This window comes from Choloepus didactylus, chromosome 16 (assembly GCF_015220235.1).
Source record: "Choloepus didactylus isolate mChoDid1 chromosome 16, mChoDid1.pri, whole genome shotgun sequence".
NCBI lineage: Eukaryota > Metazoa > Chordata > Mammalia > Pilosa > Megalonychidae > Choloepus > Choloepus didactylus.
Genome location: NC_051322.1, coordinates 32,109,415 through 32,129,564, shown reverse-complemented (window position 1 = coordinate 32,129,564; position 20,150 = coordinate 32,109,415). Strand labels below are relative to the sequence as shown.

Genomic DNA, 20,150 nt, shown 5'->3' with positions numbered 1-20,150 from the left:
ACTCAAAGCTCCCTTTTATCCATTAGGACAGACTTTGCACTTGATGCACGTAAATCCTTATCTTTAAAGCCTTCCTGCCCCTGAAAGCAAACGTTTCCCTGTAAGCCTGGACAGCGCCTCAGCCTCCAGTTCTCCCAACGCAGCGATCCCCATTCAGGGCCGCGCCAGAGGCCAGAGACAGCCCGCGCGGCTTGCGTCGTCGCTAGATCGGACTGTCTAGGCTGCTCAGGCGCCACCCGCGGCGTGCAAACGGCGTCCGACTCTCCAGGGCCCGCCATCCCGGGAAAGAAAGGCGAACTACATTACCCAGCAGGCCTCCCGCCTCCCTCTTTCCTTTCAAGTCCTTGCACGTGGCCGGAGGGGAGGGCGGGGCCTGGACGTCACTCTCCTACATTCTCTTTCCCTGTGTCAGAGCAGGGATCATTTTTTTTTTCCTTCCTCTACTCCCTCCCCCCTCCCTCCCTCTTTCCCTTCCCTCCCTCCCCTCTGGGCTGGGTCTGAAAGCTGGGGCGCCGGATCCCCTCCGCAGCCGGGACGCGCGGAACTCGAGGCAGGAGTCGGCTTTCCCGAGCCTCCTCCCTCCCTTCCCCTTCCCTGTCCCCTTCCCCCATCCCCCGACTCGGGCTTGGAGCGGCGGCCAGAGGAACCCCGAGGTGAGCATCCCGTCTTTCGTCCTCTTTTAGTCATCTCAGCTTGCCTATTGATTCGGGGACCCAAGAGGAGGGCGGGGACGTGCGCGTGCCTATAGATAAATACAGGAAAACCGCCCCAAACAATTAGCCCCCTTCCCCCTCCCTGCGCCTCGGGTAACGGGGAGGCAGCATCCCCCTACCCCCCCCCCCCTTTCGGAAACAACACTCCGCAGTCTCGCCCCGTCCTGGGTTTGCCGGGTTCCCCGCCCGGTGCGGAGCCGTGGCCCGGGAGCTTCTGCGCGGAGGGGGTCTTGGGGGTAGGGAGGGGGTGGCGCACGGCTGGAGGACTGTTCGCATTGGTACCGTGCGGTGTAGCCGCTGTCATGTGCCGGGTTCCGACTCCGGGGAAGGAAGGGAGTGAGCGTGATTCCTCTCCCTTTTGTTTTGAAGCCCGCATTTGCTGCATTGAGCAGTTGCAGTTTGATGCCAGCCAAAGTTGCAGCTGTTTCTGACCGCGCTTGGCCGAGGTAGGGAGCGAGGCTCGCGGTGGCGACTACTGGCCGGAGGCTGCTGCACTCCGGGCTACTGGAGGGACCCCGAGAGTGTGTCTCCATGCCGCCCCTCTTTCCCCTGGTGATTGATTGTGTCTGTGGTAGCGACCGTGTGTGTGCGTGTGCGCGCAGGGATGTCTGTGGATGGTTGTCGTCTAGACAGGCTGCACCCCCCTCTCTTCGTCCCCGGTGAGCCTGCGGGCTGCGGGGGGTGCGGGGGATGGGAGCAGAGGAAGAAACCGAATCGGTGAATCCATTGCGTGCGCAGCTTTGGGCATTCTCCACTGTTGTGATTCTGTTAGCTTTTTAAATTATTATTATTTTTCTTGTTGTGGTATAATCCGGCCTGGGGAATAGATCCGCCCGGCGGAGCAGGGGTTAAATTAACAAGCTCTGAGAAAAGCCAGCTCAGGGTGGCGAGCGTGACTCGAGCGATCGCGGGGTGGGCTCCGGCTCGGGCTCATCAAGACAAGCAGATGACTGCCCCCGACGCCGGCCGGGGGGGAGGGCGGGCGAGGGGCGGTGAACCGGTCTGCGGCGGAGGTCTGGGACGCCGGAGTGCCGCGCGTCTGGTCTTGGGTATTCTCCATTGACATTAGAAGACAATCCGGGGTCCAAGTCCCTTCTCTGGTTGACATTGATACTGTTGCGTTTCGCGGAGTGTTCAGGGTTGGGGCTGGGAGTGCGTGTGTGAGGAGGAAGGGGGGTGCGGCGTGTTGGGGGGAGGGGTGGCTGGCGGCGGCGTGTGCGTCCCCACCCCGGGGAGTGAAGCGTCGCCTCCCCCGCCCAGCTGTTTGTGTGTGTACACACCGATCTGGCGCGCGTGTGTGCGGGGGGCGGGGACCGCAGACCGCGGTGTAGTGGGGACGCACGCGGCCCGGGATTCCCGGCCGGGAACTGCGGAAGCCCAGACCCCCATCCGGCCACGCCAGCTTTGTCTGAGTTGAGCTCGTGGTCTCTGTGTGTCCGTTCGCGCGCGCCTCATTTACTTGGAGAGGGGTCTTGCGACTATTGAAGAGGGAGAGACCCCAGGGTCTCTCCAGGTAGGAGTCCCCGACGTGCCGCACGTCTCGGATCACGCCGTTCCTCTTTCCGCGTCCCCGACGCTCCAGATCCAGCCGTCTAGCAGCCTACCCCGCGGCGCGGTGGGCCGGGAAGAGCGCATGCCACCGCCCCCCGGACACGCTCGGGTTGACCCTTGCACCGAGGCGGTCTGTGGGTGCGCGAGCCCGCGCGCGCCCGCCACTGCCTTCGCAGACCCCGGCGAGACCGAGCGTTTTGCGGCCCCCTCCCAACTCTTCTGTCCCCGGACCAGTGGGGCCAGAGGCTGCCCGGCCGCCCAGCCCGGGCCCAGCCGAGCGCCGCGGCCTCGGCTGCTGCCGGTTCCCAGCGGGCCCCACGCCTGGGCCCACTCCGCCCACCCCGGACCCGTGCCGGAAGAGAGGAAGCGACTGGAGCCACCGGCTCCGCGGCGACTGGACGCTCCAGCGGGTGAAAGTGACACAGCAGGAGCGCCGCCGCCGCCGCCCGAGCTGGAGGAGAGAGGAAGGAGCCGCCCAGAGGGGTCTGGGCCGAAAGCCTCAGGAATCCAGTGGGCTCGGAGTGTGCTCGGTCCGCGTGAGAAAATTGTCTGACTTTATAGAAAACCCAATTATGCGGGTACAAAATGCACCGAGCAGACCTTGATGTCGAGTCCCTCACCGGATGCACTCAGATTGCCTGAGGAAACTCCTTTTGAGTATTTAAAACGGGATTCGATTTCCACACATATCAACTCCTCTCTCTTGTCAAGTGTCTGCCCTGGGTGGTGTATGCTCAGATGCCATAACCTTGTAACTCATCCTGCAGGGCGGTGCCATCGTGATTAACAGATTGCTAAAATAATAATAGGATTTTCATACATCATCGCACTTATTCCGACGGTCCTGTGAGGTAGGTGGGTCCAGGTGAGAGCGCATGGGGGTTCTGAAGACAAGTGACTTGCCTAAGGCCTCCCAGTAGGGGAATTTCTGATTTCTCCGTTCAATCCATGGCTTTTTATTTAAACAGGAGCCATTTCTTTTCAGAGTGGGTTCTTGGCACTTCCAAAAGTATTAAACAGGAGAAATGGGGTAAATTATTCGGGTATTTATTCTTTGTCAAAATGTTTTTGATTTGCTAACCATCCCGAATGAGAACAGAAATCTGCAATGGTGCTACACTCACTCACTCAACAATTTGCTGTTGGTGAATGGGTATCAGCTGTGATACATCCAGTGTATACTAGAATCATTCTTGTATGTTATAAATGTGTATAGTATACATGCTTATGCAACACATGGGCCATTCACCTGGGTGTGTTCACAGAGGCTTTATTGAATCTGAGGTTTATTCCTTAGATACCAGTTTCAGAGCCATCTAATTTAAATTGTGGACCCCTGAGAAACCATTCCAGATTGCACACCCCACCCTTCTGCAATCAACCAGGAGAGAGCAAAGAGCTCATGTGTGCCTGTATCTATTTCTCAGATTTCATGTACATGAAAGTTCTTAGACATAGAACTTTGGCCAGAGAATCACCATTTGTTCACAAATACCTACTGAACACTTGTATGTTTGTGTATCTAGAGGGGCTTACAGAGAAAATTTAATACACAGTCCCTGCCTTCCAAAAACATATTCTTGCTGTGGAGATAACTGTAAGAGTTTAAATCAGCAAATGTTTGTTGAGCACCTAACGTAGGCTAGATACTTTACTGCATTTTGGGTATACAAAGATAATATAGCAGAAACAGTTAGGTGACAATGGAATAAAATGAATGATGCAGAGCCAGCAGGAGAGGAACAAACCATAAGTATTCTAGACACTCACCTGGGACTTAATCAGTTTCTCATATGCAGTTGTGAGGGACCCACGATGCCTGTTCTTAACATAGAGCAAATGCAGAAGGAAGCAACTGGAAAGAAGACCCTAGAGCACCTGCTACCCTGGAGTTCAGGCTGTTTGGAACCTCTTGGGTGAGCCCAGAGGCTTGCCCTTCTGGAGAAGCTGGTGAGGAGTTACCTGAAGCCAGCCAGCAAGTTCCTCTGAGCAGGGAGGAGCTGACGAGATGCTCTCCATGGTCCGGCCCCAGCTCTGACATGCTGTGATTCAGTAACAGGCTGTGGCTTTGGCCCCTGACTGGATTTAGTAGTTTCTGTCTTATAGGTCTATGTAGGTGCTTTAATATGAGTCTGCTTTATATCTATTCCCAAACCCAACCCTAGTGGTCCCTGACATTGTCCTCTAATTTCATCACCATTTGGGGGTGTACTGCCCATGTTTTAAGGTTATGTTCCTTGCAGGTCAGATCACGGCAGAGGAAGCAGGAAGTGAGTAATTGGGATGGAGAGAGAATCCCAAGCCCGGATAGAGAACAGGACGTACCAACAGATGGACGGATTGCAGCCTTTCAGGAGTCTCCCAGCTTGATGGCGTTTCTGCATAACTTACCCAATAATGTGGCAGCCCCTTTTGATGTTCTTTTGAGGGGGGAGGGATCCTCTACTTCTGGGCCTCACTGCTGACTCACTGGTCACCTGAGCCCGCTGTTCACATTTGGGCTTTGGTTTTCTTCTGCCTTCCTGCCTCATCCTGCCCACATTCTAATCTAAAGCAATGCTGGGCTGTTGTCAGAGTGACGGTGGCATTCTCCCGGAATTATCATCATGCTGCTTATCGGCATTTGCCTCTTGATTCTGAATTAAGTCCGGGCATGAGCTGTGGTTTGGAACAGTGTGAGAACAAACACAATCTACAATTCTGGGCACCCAGAGTTGAGAAGGACATTGGAGGTTATCTCATCTCCATGTGATGACACAGGGGCCCAGGGATGTAAAATGACGTGGCCAAGGTCTCCAGGACCCCTTGACAGAGCAGGACGGAAACCTGGCTTCTGATTCCATAGCCAGTCTTCTTTCTCCATACTATGATAATTAATAAAAAAAAAGTTGGATCCTCACTTCCCAAAAGAATGAGAACCCTCATCTTCCTCTCTCCTTTCTTCTGGTCCTGGGAAAGTCTCTGGAATTCATTGTTTTAGTCTTGGGATTGCTTTTCTGTGAGACTGGCCTTTTCTGCTTTATCTTTCGTCCCTGGCATCCAGGAATGCGGAGGGGCATATGTGGGAGAGGTGGTGGGCCCTGGGGCTTTCTAGTGCTTATGAGTTTGGCTTGTGGCTTTCCCTTTCTGGGACAGGGACCTCAGGAACCTCCTGAAAGTGTTTACAAAGCGGTTGTGTATGTGCATTTTTCTTAGGGAGAGGATTCATTGCTTTCATTTGATTTTCAACAGACTCACGTAAGGGGGGCAGTAGGATTCGGATGGTAGGTTGGTTGGCTCTGGGGACTAATACTACACTTGGCTTTCCAGTTTGCAAAGTATTTTCACACAGATGATCTCATCTACTTTTCACAACAACCTTTTGAGGTTGTCTACATTACCCCCATTTTGCAGATAAGGAAATTGCGCCTTGGTTGTTAGTGACATGTTCAAGTCAGAAGCAAGGAGCAGGGCAGGGCCTTCAGACTTCAAATCCAGTGCCCAGAACTGAGATGGGTCACCATTGTTGACATCGTGGCAGTTTTGTGAGTAGAAGACCTGGAACCTCTCAGGGCTTCTTTATGTCCACTCTGGCTCATATGCAACCATGGAGCCAGACCCAGTGCAAACTTTCCTAGGGGGTGGGATGAATAAAGCATGGGAGGTAGTCACCATAGCAACGGCATGTGGAATGGGGCCAGTTTGGGATGGCTTCATGAAAGAGATGAATTTGGGAGCAGGCCTTGGGTCAAGGTGGAGGAGGTTTTAGGCTGGGACAATGGCCCACAGCTGGGAAGAGGGAAATTATGTGTGCTTGGGGTGAGGGTGGAACAGAATAAGGAGGATCACCTGCAGTCAGAGGTAGTTTCTTTCAGTTATCGGGCTCTGTTTCTAGATCTGCCCTATGCCAGCCCCTGGGGTTACAACAGTGAATAGGCACAGCCCCCTGCCTTCAAGGAGCTCACCCTCTAGTGGGAGAGACAGACGCTTAAACAGTTGCATTCAACATGGGGTGTCCGGCCACAGAGATCAGGGGAGGCTCCCTAGAGGAGACAGCTGCTGAGCAGAACCTTAAAGGATGTAAAGGAATCACCCAGGAGAGGAGGCTGGAGGAGGACACTGGGGAGAAGGAATGGTGTGTACAGAGGCATGGACATGAAGCTACCTGGGTGCAGGAAGGGAACCACAGTAGCGAGGTGAAGAGCAAGGGCAGAGGGGCAGGCAGAGGTCAGACCTTAGGGGCTTTGCGAACCTGGTAAAGACCTTGGCTTTTACCTGTCGGTAAAGCATGGAGGAAAGGGCTCCATGCAGAGGGAAGACTTGCAGCCATGAATCAGCGGGAACGTGCCTTGGAGCTAGGAGGCTGTTGGACTTATGGGGCAATAATAGATTCATCCTAGGGAGTGAGGCCTGGACCCAGGGCCATGAATCTAGGTTTGGAGGGAAGGTCGTATTTAAAAACTATTTGGAGAGTAAAGTCTGCAGATTGCTTAGATTTGGGAACAAAGAAAGGAGTCCCTGTGACTCTCAGGTTTCTGGCCTCATGGATTTGGTGGATGGGCACCCTCACCCGGGTATGAAGTTCTGGTTGCTAGAGCAGGTCTGCAGGGGGTGGGGCGAGAGGGAGGATTGGCGAGAGGGAGGATTGCAGTGAGTTCAGCTTTAGTCACACTGAACTGGATTCGCTGGTAGGATAGTCTGATGGTGCAATCTACAGACAATATACCACGCAATGTGGGGGCCTGAGGATGAAGTGGGGGCAGGAGCTGCAGTTCTGGGAGTGGGAACCAGTGTGGGTCTGCTGCTGAGAGACCCCGGCATGGGCTTCTGGAGACAATAGGAGAAGACCTCTTCCTCTCATTGTCAGAGAATCCTTTGTCATGTGGGGCTGCTGTCGTCAGGGAAGCCAGGCGGGGATGCTGTGTCATGCTGGAGGCCCAGCTGGCAGAATCCAGACAGCTGAGAGCGTGCTTCAGCCGGAAGCATCCGAGTGAGTTAGGGGAGAGGCGTTTTCATTTTCTGACCTCCACGATGAGCAGAACCCGGAACCAGGCCCTCTGGGCCTGAGCAAAGGGCAGGAAGTAGTGGTCCCAACTTGGGAAGAGCATGCAGTCTAGTTGGGGGACAAGATGTAGACACAGGAATCCACTAAAAAGCTCTAACAACTGGACAAATAGGAGAGTGCAAGTTATATAGGAGAATGTTGCCGATCCCTCTGACTGCTGTACTATGTTTTTATCGAGCTGATGTGTTTTAAGCATAGCTCTGGTCTTTTCAATTTTTTATCCTTGGGACTTAAATAGTACCTGGCACATAGGAGACATTTGACCTACGTTTGTGGAACTGCAGAGATGTGGCCAGAGTTAGTGTTTTGGGGTAGGAGGTCAGCCGGGAAAGGTTTGCATGACCAAGTCCCAGAAGGGTATCCCAGTACTGATTTAGAATATTTTTAGCACCACAGTGGAGTAAAAATCTTGAAAACCTTCCGACTACAGATCACCTGGAACTGCTGGATAGAATATAACTAGCAGCCTTTCGAAGAAGTGCTAAGCTCATAGAATGTAAGGAAAATCCCCAGAGAACACAAAAGTGAGTGTGGAGGGTGAGCTTGAGCTGATGCTAGGCCAGTCCTGGGTGCGTGGTACTTGAGGGGTGGTTACTGGTCTCAGAACCAAAGAGGGTCGAGTCCTGACAATGTCTCCTCCAGGTTTGGAGATGAGATGAGGAGTTGAACTCGAGAGCCCTGCCTAAAAGGGCACCTGCACAGGTCAGCTCACTTGGAGAAAGGATGCACTAGAAATAAGCCTTGTAGTGGTACAGGAGGAACTTGTCTGTTGTGGCCTAATTTGGGGTGGGGAAAAAGCCCTGGGTATTCAAAACCTCAAGCCTGTTATAAGCTTGGATGTCCACTGCACTTATGATCCCGGTGAGAAATGGCCATATCCTGTAAGGGATCTGAGCCAGGGTCCTCGAGACTGTGGCCTCTAGGCCTTCAGGGCTGCTGGGGAGATTCTGGGGCTTGTCACCCTTTGTTGACTTGATCTCCACCTTGGAGAGATGCTTCAGGACCATATTATGTGAGTGAGTCAGTGAGGAGACAGAGGCAGGAGGGCAGAAGCTCCAAAGAGTGCTCTTGGTGGGAACCTTCGAAAAGTGCCAACAAGAAAACTGCACAGCTCGTGGAGGAACGTACAGGGTGTTGGAGGGGTGACTGTTCCTGCCCCGGATTTCGTGTCTTAGGAAAAGCCTGCAGATGCACGCTGTCCAGGAAGGCCAGAATGTTCTCCCCTGTCATGGACTCAGGCCAGGTTTCACATTTGAGGCTTCTTTCCAGGCTCCCCTGTGTACATACCAAGTGTGGCTGCTCCTCAAGGCCGTGCACACGTTGTCTTCCCCACGCCCAGAGTCTTAAGTTCCTAGGATTTCAAACTTGGAAGCAATCTTATATGTGGCTTAGTCAAGCCCCCTCCTGGTGTAGGGATCCTGATTACAGCAGCACTTTGCTCTAATGCTTCCTGTGGCTGGGAGTTTGCCATCTCATGAGGCAGCACCTTCCCTTATTGGAAGGTGTTTGTAGCCCATCATGTCCACCCCTTACCCCTTGAGTTGCTGTCTTGAGAGATGGTTTCCAGGTCTTTCTCCATCCTGCTCGTCTTCTGCTGGAAGGGCCTTCCGTTGTCAAGCTAAGATTCTGTGAGACTCCAGCCAACTTCTCCAGCTTACTTAGCACAGAGGGAGCCTTTGAAGTTGGATGTAAGGTTAGCGGAGCTGGCTGCATGTGCGCAGTCTGTGATGTGGAAGTTTTGAGAAGCCTTGGCTCCCTGCTTTTCTTATTACCAAGAGAGAAATAACAGCACACACGGCAATTCCTTCCTCCAACACCCAGAGTATGTTCCAGCTTGGAAGCGAGTGGCTCAGGAATCTGACATTTATTGAGTGTCTGTTATGTGGCAGGCGTTCTCTACATGCTTCACCAAATGACAGGAACTTCTGTGAGAGAGGCGGAGGCATGGAAATGCCTAACTGGAGTTGTGAAGATTGAGCCCTGAAGTTATTCAGAAAGAATGTGTGTGGTCCCGTGTGGGGTGGGTGGTGCTGACCCATTCTGCCTTCTGTTCCCTTATACGGCCTCCCCTTGGGGTAGGCAAGGTCACCATCTCACCAGCAGCTGGGAACCCACAGGCCTTTGCCATGGTCTTGGGGCATTTGCTGAGATGCATACAAGTTTGAACAATGAGATCAAGGACGTGGCCTGCTAAAGAATTCACATCTTGGTGTGTCATCGAACCGGACACTCACAATGTTTTTTAGAGCATGCAGTTGAACTGTCTTGTGGGAAAGAGCTCTGGGCTCTCTCATGGAGCAAAGACACCTCCTGCCCCTCCATCTCTTGTATCTAGAGGATGATTGGCTTCTGCAGAATTTGCAGGGAGTTGGCGTCACACAGTTGGATGCCTGGACGTGCCCTTGCCGTGTCACGCAGGACATGGTGCTGGCCGGGCTCCATGCGCAGATGTCAGGGATTCAGGGAAAGCACCCAATTTCCCCTCTTCTTTCCTCCAAACAAATTTTTCTCATGCCTACATTCTACTGTTTTGCCTTAATCCTTTGAGCTTGAGGCTCATATCCCTGTAAACATTTGGTTTAGTTTAGCAGGCATGTGTCAGGCATCTGCTCAGAGTCAGGCTCTAGGCAGATTTCAGTGAGCTGGGCAGGGCCCCTGCCTCCCTCTTGGAGGGGCAGACAGAATAGCCCCGCTTTAGTGTAATGTGGTAAGAGCCTGGTAAGGAGAATGAAAAGTGGGCTGAGGCAACTAGAAGTAGGGGCTTGCGCACAAAAGAATATTTTTTTGTCCAGATGAAGAGACTTCTGAGAGTGAAAGGGAGTGCTGTTAATGATCAAGCCGAAACCCCGGTGTAAACTGTATTTGTCCCAGGCAAATGGGAGCTTATGGCCACAGGGATGTGTGTGTGGCTCACACCTGATGCTGCTGTCAGTCACTTACACTGCAGTGGGTACATAGGGGTTGATAGAGGGAGAGACCACTGCACAAAAGAAACCGGTGACTGTTTCCCTATTTTGCTTAAGAGCTAGAGAGGAAAGCACTATCTGCTGGGACTATGGACCTGGAATTCTGATGGGACAAGGTTATATCTTATGGTACCATGATCTCAATTTTGGGAGTGGGGGTGCAATAATGGAGAGATGGAAACTACCTGACTTGTAAGATGCTATGGCTACCAGAAACAGAACACTGGACTAACAGTGGCTTAAAAACAAGTTGCTTACAACTTACATAACAGGAGTCTGATGGTCAGGGATGTAGGGTTGGTTAATTCAGTGGCTCACTGATAATTTCAAGGACCCATTCTAATCTCTTAAGCCACGTTCTTCCACATAGTGGCTTTGGTCCTCAGATTTGTTCCCTCATGATCACAGCATTGCTGCCACTGGACTAGGCATCACATTCTCACATAACTGTATCCAAAGACAAACAGGAAGGAGTGTTAATCCGGATGTGTCTTAATTTATCAGGGTGTGTGTGTGAGAACCCCTCTGTCAGAATTTCCATCCAGTCCCAGTGAACAAAAAGGGATCAATGCTCGTACTCTCGCTCTAGGGGAGGCTGAGAAAGCAAGTCTCTGCTGTTTCCTGACTCACCTATACCACGAGGTGAGCTCTGCTTGCAAGGAAGCTGGAAGAGGAATGATGGTTGGGGAAGCAATGATTTAAGTTTGCCTTACCAAGTTTCATTATGATTTTATTTATTTATTTGAGGGCACTCAGCTTTATTGAGGTACAGTTTACACATAATAAAATTTATTAATTTTAGATGTTTGACGGTAAGTGTGATGAGTCTTGACAGATGTGGACGCTTGTGTAACCACTGCCACAATCAAGATGTAGAACATTTCTGTCACCCCAAAAAGTTCCCTTTGTCCCTTTGCAGTCAATCCCTTCCCCCCAGCTCCTGCCTCTGGCAACCGCTGATTTGCTTTCTATCACTCTAGTTATGCCATTTCTAGTAATTGTTTCTTAACCCACAAGTAGTATTAGGGCATAGGACCTAACCCAGGTGTCCCATGGATCCTTCAGTGTGATCTCAGTGGAGGGTCCCAGAGATCTTTCCAACTTTCCTGCCCTTGGGGCAAGATGGAAAAGCCCAGCAAGCAGAATTGCCCAGTGGGAGGTGGCATACATTCCCCACCTGCAGGTGGCCTGAGCAGCAGACCTGGAGATACCCAAGGCTCTAAGCTAATGGTCACTCTTCTCGGCCATGGCTTGGAGATCCTGCAACCTGCTGAGTGACTCCTCTTGCCCAGGCTGATTGGGAACTTAGGCCAAGGGAATGCAGGCCATGGAAAGATTATGGTGGACACCACCTTCTCCTGCCCGAACCACCATCCTCTTCCTACATACCCACAGAAATAGTCCAGGCCATGGGGCTGACTGCCCAACCCCCTGGGCCAAATCTGTCCCCTCCTCTGGGCTCCTTGTCACTCTACTCATATGGTCATTTTTTGCCGCCTTCTTCCACTCACAGCATTTGGTCTGTAAATCTTCCGGGCACCTGGCACTTTCCCTTTCTTTCTACTTCTTCGTCATTGCTTGGATGTTTGCCTGACCTTTCCTGTGAGATCATAAGCACCTTGAAGATACTGTCCTAATCTGCATCATCCTTGTATTTCTTACAGGGCCTAGGGCCGTGCCTACCACAAGACCTATGCTCTGTGACAAAAAATAATTTTTATGCAAAATGCGAATTTGTAGAATGAGGAAAGGTGTTTGCTCACTTTGGCCATCTTTCCAGGAGCACATCATGGCGTCTTGCCACCCTGATTCATTCACAACACTATTGCGCAGGGCCCTGGATGGAGATTTGTGTCTTTCTACATTTTCCTTCCCTGACAAGGAAGAATGAAGACCAACCAGTTAGTAAATGCTGGGCCCTGTGCGTTGAGCTTTGACCCTCAAATGTATTTAACCGTCACCACTGTCCTGGTCAGAGGTATTATGATGCTCTTTTATGGATGTGCTGTCAGCTCCCACCCTTTCCCTTCCACACCCCTGGGAGCCTGTGTGGCTCCGAGACGTAGGTTGTTTGCTCTGTGGACAGGAGGGGAGATGTCTGTGAACCCAGGAATTGAACTGCTGGTATTTCTTCTGAAACCTTGGGCCCATCCTATAATAATCTGACAAATCTACCATCTGTTAAGGGTCACAGTGTTGAAGGGCTTGGTGAGCACTTTACACGTGCTACCTCAATCAGCCTTTGCAGCCTGTATTTTATAGATGAGAAAACGAGGGCCCAGACAGGTTAAGTCATTTCCCCTAGGTCACATAGCTGGTGAGTGGCATGGCCAGTTTTGCTTGTTTGCCTCTTAGTCATCACACAGAGGGATTGGCAGGTGATGCTCGAGTCCCCTTGTGGTGTTTTGAAAAGGTCACTGGCCTGGGGCCTGCCACTGGTGATCACTTCCCATCCGATGCTTTCTCCTCAGTGGCCTCAGAGTTTGGATGAGTTCGTTTCTGAGGTCTCTCTTCTTTTCATTCTGGGGTTCTGAGTGCCAGCCCTCTGGGACAGGGGTTACAGTCTCAGCTGGAACTGACACAGGGAAGGAAAACTCCCTGCAGCCTCCTCTCTGGCCTACACCCACACCCAAGGTGGCGGCTCTAGAGCTGCCTGATTTGGCCAGGTGGACCTGAGGTTTGGCAGTTTGCTCCTTCCCTATAAAATTTATTCTTTCAACAAAGTAGAAGTTATTCCTCCCCCGTGCTAGGCCCTATTCTAGATCTTCTGGGCAGGTGGGCTTGAGTTATACCACTGAAGGGTGATGTCACTGTGTTTTCTTCCTCTGGATGAAGCAAACTTGTTGAACTCTTGCCTGTAACCTCATTAGCTCCAGAAAAACCGGGCATGGATGCAGCAAATCTTCTTAGAAGCCCAGCTTGAGCCAAGGACCTCTGTGTCTTTACCTTAAATACTGTTTTCATTTCCCGACAGGCCCAGGTAGGTCTAATGGGAAACGGAACTTCAGCGAAGTTAAAAAATTCAGTGCATGTGGGGAGAGGGCGCCAGGAATGCAGACTGAAAACAGGGCAATGAGAAGGAGGAGGAGGCTGGCCGGGCTGCCCCCGTGGGCCTGGTGAACAGACTTTAGGCAGTCCAGTGCCCAGTTTATCCCACAAGGTTTTAGTGATTTTAGTTACCTCATTAGAGCCAAGTTTACTTAATGTACCTGTAATAGACTTTAGAATTACAAAAGCAGTTGAGTGTATTTCAAAGTTTGTTTTTCCCCAGTGGCTGCTTACAGCCTCCACAGCTCCAGAATCTGAGGCTCTCTGGCTCTAATATTCAGACGGATGAAAGGCGGGCTTCAGATTCCAGGGGGTGAAGAGACGCTGACCTTGCCCGACTGCTGTGGCTGGGTGGTTGCCCGCTGCTGTGACAAGCTGAGTTATCACGTCGTTTTGTGGTGGTGTCGGTGGCACCGGGATGATGACTCCTTGTATTCTTGCAAGGAGTGTGGATACATGTCGTTTAGGCAAGATCAACCAGGTGACTTGGCCAAGGTCACATACCAAACTTGCCCTCCTGGTTCTCTAGACTGCAGCTTGTGGAAGTTTCTGGATGCCCAGGCTGCTGTGTCTCCCTGGGGAACCAGCTCCAGACTGCTGCACTCGGTGCACATCGTCTGTCTATTCCAAGGCCCGAAGTGGGTGCTGGAATCAGACACACTTCATTGTGCTTGCCAAACTCGCAGAAACTGATGGGCGATGCCTTTGCAGAGTGGCAGGCGGGTGTGGCTGAGAGCCTGCTGGAGGCAGGACCCCAGGGAAGGATGGCTGTAATCACTCTGGCACTCAGAGCCCGGCACCTTCCGTGAGCTGGCACCTTCCGTGAGCCCTCTGCTCTGGCACTGTCACGCCAGCTTGTCGGAGGAGGGAGAGAACTGAGAGGTTTTCTGAGAACTGCTTGAGGACTTCAGGGCTCTCTGTCTTCCATAGTCTGGGGCATGGGAGAGCTTCTAGACGTTTGACCCAATCCCAGATCAGAAAGCTGGGAAGGACCGTAGGGTCTGTGGCCTCCTGCAGGCATCTGCCCCACAGCGTCCTGGGCAGCCCCTCAGGGACAGGGAGGCCACTGCCAAACCACAGCACCCAGGCCATTATTTGGCAGCCCAGGGCCTACCTTTTCCACGGACCAAGGTCTTCCTCCCATTAGCCCTGGCTCTGATCTGAGATCACACGTATTAAATCCCAGCCTTCTTCCAGGGGAACTATTACAGCACCAAGTCTTTTCCTCCTGGAGGTAAACACCCCATTCCCCCCATCCTAGATCCCCTTCTCTCTGTATCTCTTATGAATGCCCCTCCTAAAATCGGTTCCTGGGAGGCAGTGCTCCAGGTGAGGTCTGAGCAGGGCTGGACCGTTGCCCCGTTACCTCTCTCCATCCGGACACTGCACCCCTGTTAACGTGTCTTGTGACCGTGTCATCTTTCGGCAGGGGCAGCCTCTAGATGAGGGGTTCCCTCTCCCTCACAGGTCCTGCCAAAGTCATCTGTGGCAAAGACCTGTTTCCCCAGCCCCGGTGAGAGCCCAGGGCCGCCCCTGCCCCGTCCTGTGTGACTATTCCAGGCGGCTAAGGGTCAGGGTGTTCAGGGTAGGTGGGGTTATTAAGGGCTGATCCGCCTTTGAGAAGGAAGATCTGGGGCCGTAGTAGTCGTTTTGGGCTTTAAGGAGGCGTGGACTTCCAGGCCCCGGACAAGTGTCAAGGCTGCCCACCTCCAGGGTCCGTGCTGCCCACTTTCCGTTGGAGCCGCCTCCTGTGCTTCGGCAACTGCCTTCCCCAGCGCCCCAGCCACCAGGCACGAACCCAGAGTCCAGCCAACCAGCAAGCTCCCCTGGGAGTTAAAAAAAATTTTTTTTTAATTGGTGCTGGGAGAGGAAGGTCTTCTCCTCTCTGACTGTGAAGCACGAATATGGAGCCTGAGAGCTCCACTGGCCACATCCACTGCCACAACTCAAAAGAAGTAGAGCCAGAGAGCAGAGAGAATATCTGCATCTGTCCACTTTCTCTTCCTCAGACTTGGTGTTGAATTTGATATTTTCCATAGTCTCCGTTCAATAACCCCCCACAATGCCTTTACGTATGGCATCCATACCACTGGTGGGGCGGGGAGGATTTCTAGTTCAATGCCTATGAACACTTAAAAAATGTAAAGCCGTGCATTTAAATGTATATTAGAAAAAATCATGATTAGTACATGAAACCTGTGATTTCATTATTGCCTAGCAGGAGGCTGCATTAAATAAAAAGCCAATACAAAGTCAATAAGAATATTATAACAACTGTATGAAGAAAAACTCTAAGGTGGTGAATTTTGGGAAATTCTGCATGAGCTAGTTTGGGTTGGGTTTATGTCACCTGGCACTGGGAGAGTTTTGAATAATACATGTCCAATAGCAGCCCAAGGCTTTCTCTTTGCATGTAACAACTGTGGTTTCCTAAATATTTATTCACAAATTTTTTTATAAATATGATTGGGATTTGAATTTACAAAGATAAATATAATATATTACATTAAAATATAATGTATAATATTATATAAATATAAATATGATTGTGATTTGAATTTACAAAGGATGGTCATTACCTACAGACAACCTTAGTAAATATTTTTGTAAAGCAAAGAATCCTTTTATTTAGCATCAAGTTTCTTTTGAAAGCATCTGTTTTGCAAATTTAGATTTTCAAACACAGCAACCACGGTTATCCAGGATTTTGATAACCAGAAAATTCTTAATTGGCACCTGAATAACTTTGGCACAATGGCATTTGGTACATTTTAATTGTTAGAAAGACCTTCCTAGCATCAAATGTGCTGCAATAAAAATTCTTCTATTTGGCATCCATTCTACAACCAATAATAAATACTCTTGTCTAGAAGTTAACTAAGGGATGCATTATACAGTTAAGTCACCCTGGTAAACCCAGCCTGGTAAACTTGATAAAGTTTTGCTATTCAGATACTCTCTTAAGAGCTATGTTGACACTTAACCAACTATTTTAGACAAGAATATCGTCTTCCATATTGTGAGCAAGGGTGATTGCAGTTTCTGAACCACAAATCAGGATGCATGATTAAGTACTTGAAACCAGGGCTTCTCCCAACTAGCATCATATGTCTAGATTGAGACTCTGCAGTGTCATTTTCAAATTTCTTTTTGGACACTTGCAAATTCAAAATTCCTGTTTTTGAGAAAAAAATGGATCCTACCTTCAGATCCCCTGAGACCTACTCTTTCTCTTCCTATTTTCCCTCAAAATATCTTAGCTCCTTTACTAATATATCAGAATGTTAAATCTGGGACCTGAATTCTTTCTCCCCTCTCCACCCCCCCAAATTCCTAACGAACAAAAAGAATTTTTTTAAATGTTATCTGTGAAGGGCAGATTCTTTGCAGCCTGAGCAAATGATTGCAAATTAAAAGCCTAATTACTGGTGTCCCAGTTACTATTGCTGTGTAACAAACCACCATGACACTTAGTGGCTTGAACAACAATAATCTTTTATTTTGCTCATAAATCTGGGCAGGGCTCTCTGGGTACAGCCTGCATCGTCTGCACCTGTCGTCAGCTGGGATGGCTCAACCAGGGCTGGAAGATTCACTTCCAAGATGGCCTACTCCCATGGCGGGCAAGTTGTGCTGCCTGTTGGTCCTTTCTTGTATGGGCTTCTCCACAGGGCTGCTTGGGCTTCCTCAAAGCATGGTGGCTGAGTTCCAAAAGGGAGTGTCCCGAGAAGGAGGAGCAGGAGCTTCCACTGAATTCCACTGTTAAAGCAGTCACAGAGTCCAGATTGAAGGGGAAGGGGCCTGGACCCCACTTCTTGATGGGAGGAGTGTCAAAGAATTTGGAGGCTGTGTTTTAAACCACCCCAACTGGTCTCACAGAGAGGGAATGTCCTTCTCACAGACCTTCGTGGAGGTTTATATTTCTTTTATTGCAGTGACTTTTGGAGAGGTGAAAAAAGAAATGTCTATAAAAACCTGTTTGTATCATCTGAAGTCAGTAATGTAAATGGCTGTTTCCCGTGAAATCCTTTTTATATTCTAATTCTTTACAAAGCGGCTTCCCCTTGTGATGGGTATGTGGTCTCTTCATTTAGTCAAAGTCATCTCACTCCCAGAATTCACAGATCTGTGGAAGTGCTGGGGCCCCTGACTTTGCTGGATGTGAGTCTCTCCGGGCAAAGCCATCCACAGTTGTTAGCATTCAGGGGCAACTCTACTGGTGCCAGACCCTGGCTGGCTGCTGGAGGGCTCCTGAGACACCCCAGCCCCGTGTCCCACCCTCAGGGAGCCCAAGGCATTGCCAGTAGAAAGCGATGGCCTCAGTGACACTTTTACTCACGTGTCCTCTTCAACGGGCAGAACCACAGAGGGACCTGTGTCCATACTCTTGAATGAACTATTTACTGCTGAACGGAGAAGAATGAAGCTCTCACTCCCATTTTCTCTGGGGCTAGGGCACTTTTGTGAGCAGCTCTTTGACAGGATTCTCTTCCCTTTATGGGCACTTGATTTTAGAAAGTGTGCTGGGCTAAGAGGGCAGAGACCTGGGTTCCAGTTATGTCAAATAATTTTCCCACTCTATTTTCTTCTTCTGCAAAATAGGGAATTTGGTCTAGTCCAAGAGTTGATCAACTGTGGTCCATGGGTCAGTAAACTATGGACTGTGGACCAAATCCATCCCATGGCCTGTTTTTCTAAATGAGGTTTTTCGGACCCTGGCCACGCCTGTTGCTCCAGGCTGCTTTTGACCTAAAACGGCAGAGTAGTTGCAACAGAGACCACGTGGCCCACGGAGTCTAAAATATGTACTATCTGGCCCTTACAGAAAAAAGTTTGCTGACTCCTAATCTGAAACAAACTTCATTTTACCCATGGAGTTCTTTCTTAAACATTTCTCTTTTGTTTTTCTTTAACAGTAAAAGCAATTCTTATGGCACTTACCATATGCCAGGTACCATACCAAGTGCTTTAAAATTATTAACTGATGTAATCCGTATAAAAACCCTATGAGATGGGTGTTATTATTACCATCCACATTTTAGAGAGGAGAAAACTGAGACAGCGTTAACAGAGAGGACAAGCAACTTGCCCAGGGTCACACAGTGAATAAGCAAGAAAGACCAGATTTGAATTCAGCAGTCTGACCGAATCCGGTTTCGTACCTGAGCCCTCACACTGCCTCTCCCTGGTGGCCTGATGCGATCATCGGGTACCATGGGCCCAGCCAGGTGGAACTGATATGATATGAGCCTGGTCAGCAGCTGCCCCTTGCCCGGTGGCTCTTCTCTCTGCAATGGCTGGAGCTCTCAGAGCCACAGTTGGCCAACCTCAGGAGCCTGTGGATTTAGCAAGGCATGTGAGCTTGGAGCCAGGATGGTAATTCCTTTTGGTTTCTACAAGGGGAATTGACCCTGGTCATTGGGAATTCAGGCTGGCCCAAACAGTGGAGAGCACTGTCCCGGGAAGGAGGATTCCAGATAGATCTTATTTCTAGATGATCTAATTATGGCTAATAAAAACGAGTGCTCAGAGAACAGAGCCCACATTTAGAACAATAACAGGAAGAAAGGCATATTTCAATTAATTTCAATGCCTCAAACAAATATTAAAACCAGTAAATCTATTTGGAGCCAGCTCCCTGGGCCAGAATTATTTACCTTAGAATCACACCATAAAAATTAGCAATGGGGGCTTCACACACTGAATGTCACCTTCCCAGCTCCCTTCTACCAATAACTCTAAATTAGCCTTTGGGGATTTAAGAGATTTAGTGGTGGTATTTCTTGGTGAGGTGGGAGCTTGGAACTGCAGACTGGCCCTTGGGGTCCTCCTGTATGTAGACTGTCTGACTGAGGACCCCTTTTGTAGAGCTAGGGTAAGTAATGACCAGCTCTCATGGAAGTTTGCAGGGAAGAAATACAGCCTCTCCTGCCCTTTGGGATATAAGCTCTCCTAGGAGCAGGGGAAGTGAGGGTGACTCACTTTTACTGCCAGTGGAGAGCTGACCTTGATCTTGATGGTGGTGTGAAGGTGAGTTTTGTATTCAGCTTTCTGGGATCTTGGGGGAGGAGGGAAGGTTAGTGTTTGAGCTTGTCTCAAGAGTGGTACCTGTTCAATTTTGTGATTTAAGAGGATTTCTGCTTCCTCGGGGCCCCTTCTCTGGCCCTTTGCACCTCCGCCCTGGACAGAAGTTTTTCTTGTTCTGGGATTTTTGCTGTCCTCCTGTTTCTTCTGGGTCGGCGTGTGCCTGCTGTGGTGGGGCGTGGAAGCCCGGGATTGGGTAGGGTGGGCTCTTTCTGGATGCCACTTTCCTGCCTTCCGACGTCCCTGGCCCTGCCCCCTCCCCAGACAGCAGCATGAGGCTCCCTGCCCCCTGGCCCCACCCCAACGATTGTGAAAGAGTCTTCCTGAGTTTGGTTCCTTCTCAGCTGGAGATTTTCTATTTAGGGGAACGGCTTTTAAAGTCTCCCAGTTTCTTTTCCACTGCTTTCAGGACATTCTTGTCTGTTCCTACATTTATCCAAATTGATATCATCCTTGTTTACAGGAGACAGCATTTCTGAGTGCTCCTCTCGGTGGTCCTGCTTGTCTTAGACATGGTGGGGTTGGTAATGGGTACCCCAGAGGCCAGAAGGTAGTTCCGCAGCAAAAGGACTTTATTTTTTTAGATTATCATATTTTTCTTTTTTTAAATGCAATTTTATTGAGATATATTCACATACCAGATAATCATCCAAAGTGTACAATCAGTGGTTCGTGGTATCATCATATAGTTGTGCATTCATCACCACAGTCAATTTTTTGAACACTTTCATTATTCCAAGAAAT

The 20,150-nt window shown here is 50.2% G+C and overlaps 1 protein-coding gene across 4 annotated transcripts in view; it reads left to right on the top strand.

Moving 5' to 3' along the window:
• The first annotated feature begins 468 nt into the window (after positions 1–468).
• The window catches only part of CTIF (cap binding complex dependent translation initiation factor), a 320,346-nt gene continuing 300,664 nt past the window's right edge, over positions 469–20,150 (top strand). For all 4 annotated transcript variants that reach the window (XM_037805811.1, XM_037805810.1, XM_037805809.1 and 1 more), the window contains exon 1: positions 469–653. The gene's annotated coding sequence lies outside the window, so the exon portion shown is untranslated. The remainder of the gene's footprint in view (positions 654–20,150) is intronic.